The sequence below is a fragment of the Lygodium microphyllum genome, chromosome 5, assembly GCF_053477565.2.
Source record: "Lygodium microphyllum isolate KBCC chromosome 5, Lygodium_microphyllum_v1.1.10, whole genome shotgun sequence".
Classification (NCBI taxonomy): domain Eukaryota; kingdom Viridiplantae; phylum Streptophyta; class Polypodiopsida; order Schizaeales; family Lygodiaceae; genus Lygodium; species Lygodium microphyllum.
Window position 1 is genome coordinate 128,943,339 of NC_141139.1, and position 2,341 is coordinate 128,945,679.

At 39.6% G+C, this 2,341-nt stretch overlaps 1 long non-coding RNA gene across 1 annotated transcript; it reads right to left on the bottom strand.

Annotated features, from left to right (window-relative positions):
- Positions 1 to 637: 637 nt before the first annotated feature.
- On the bottom strand, positions 638 to 1,653 carry LOC148036395 (uncharacterized). Its single transcript, XR_015690940.1, has 3 exons — positions 1,342 to 1,653; positions 1,125 to 1,202; positions 638 to 995 (listed from the first exon to the last, which is right to left on the bottom strand). It is a non-coding gene; the product is annotated as an uncharacterized LOC148036395 (long non-coding RNA).
- Positions 1,654 to 2,341: the final 688 nt, after the last annotated feature.

A 2,341-nucleotide genomic window follows, 5' to 3' on the forward strand; every position in this document is an offset into this window, starting at 1 on the left:
AAGATATAGGCTGTTGTGTCTCATGAGAAAGCGATATAACCCTTATATTTCATGCTCAACATGGTCGCACCAAATACAACTCTCCACTTGATAAATCCATTGTTCATAGGTCAGGGCTAATATTGAACTAGATTAGAAACCACACATTCTAGTATAGTATTGTTTGTAATGCTTTGTTAGACATTCCTCATCCCTTGTTAGGTAAGGCGTCTTGCACATATGATCGTACAAACCTTGAACCCATTATAAGCATTTAGCTATCTAATCCAATATCAACTTTCTTGCTTTTGAAAAGGCTATAAGTTCATAAACTTTCCACTTTAAAAGAAGGGAGACTAAGAATGGTTTATCTTCAAAGCCTTCTCTATCTTTCTACATTCAACAAGCATACTCGATTGAGGGTTTGGTTTAGCTGTGTGGGGTGTTCTTTAGTTGTTTCCTTGATTTTTCTTTCATGTTCATATGTTCTATTTTACATTGCTGCAGTTGTTAATTTGTAACTGTTATTTTGATTTTGTGGGTTGGGTATGCACAACGTGGTCATGCAAACACTATCATAAGCCAGACATTTAAGCTTCTGGTTTTGTCAATCTATGCTGCTTATTTCCGCAATTTGATATTGATCACATCCTCAATATATCAAAATATAAGCTGAAGCAAGAAATAGATTATTGATAAGTACACCATGCTAATAATAGAGCCAAAACCATTATAATCTTATTGCTAGGTAAGATTATAAGCTGAATCTTGAGGCATCACCATAGTGATGGAAGCGTTGGATGGATTGGATTCAGATATTGTTATAAAAATCCAGTGAGAATTAAGGAAGACTATGTACAGACAGATAACTAGAATGGCAATGGCTGCGAGCAGTGATGGTAAGTACAAGCAGCTAGCCATGGCGTCCGAGCGGAAGGGGAGCTGCAGAGGTCTTTCTGGGCGCCTCATCGAGCATGAGAGGGACGTGAGGGATGGAGTTGAAGAGGCTGTCCAAGCTGCCATCAAGAGCAAGCAGTTATATGAATGAATGAATATGACAGAGTCGATGTGAATGAATGAATGAAGGAACGAATGAATGGGTTTGTGTGTGTTTGAGAGAGAGAGAGAGGGAGAGAGAGAGAGACCCAGTGGTGATGAGAGGGCTGCGGGCTCCCTCTTTCATGAGCACCAAAGACCCATCATCCATAGCTCTCTTCCCGCAGCTGCGACGTACCACTCGCGAGCGTTAGAAATGCCCGCATTTGTAAGCAAATGATGAAAATGTATCCATCGCCAACACGTCTGCAAATGATCACAGGCGTTCATCGAGATGCATCGATGATCATCGACAACAATAGTTACCTGCAGCCGCTGCCGCACGAGCATGATGACCCGCACCCGCACTTGGAGTTTCCACAAGAGCGATCTCTCTCTCTCTCTCTCTCTCTCTCTCTCTCTCTCTCTCAGTCAATCTAATCTCTGAGTACGCTTCCTATATAGCACTTGATTTTATCCTAGTAGCAACCCCTAATTTAAAAGAAGTGAAGAATAACACATATATTAGCTGTTTTCCTTGACCTAACTCGTTTCTCGTTGTGCTAGTGAACCATTGGTGAAGTACAAACTTTCTCTCTCATCCTTGACTTAGCACACCCCTCGGTATACTAGTACAAACAAGTGAAGTACAACTTGCTCCTCACCGCTTATAGCCACCTTACAAGATGCTTGGGGCTTTTTCACCTTAGAGTTACATTTTGATTGCTTTTAGCTCTTTCCCTAGAGGTACTATGTGACTAATGGCTCTCTAATGGCTACATGACTTAGCACAACATCAATAAGGGCACTATAACCTATACGGGAACTTTCCACATCCCTTTCTTGTTCTCCTTCGACGATTTCACCTCTCTCCATGTCTAGCAAAGACAACTTTTGTTAAAGCACTCTTGTAGGAATACACTAAAGAAGTGGCATATGTTGCATACTAAATTGTACTGAAAAACTTATCTTCAGAAACCAAGTAAATAGTTTCATGCTCAAGATTACACTTGCTATTTTGATTTAAGGGATTCAAAGATCATATTAACGACTTTGGTACCAAAATATTGTGTTGACTTTTAGGATAGAGCTAGTACGAAATTGAAATGTAGCCAGCCTTTTGCATCTGCATGTCTATTGTGACTTGGAAAATGCAATTACATCAGAGGATTAATGACATAAAATAGTACAAATATAAATGTCACTAACCTTTTCCATTTGCACGTCTATTGTGACTTGAAATTGCAATTATATTAAAATATCAAATACCATTTGGCACGTTCTTAGCGAAAAGCATTATTAAAACTATCAAAGAGGCATTGTCCCA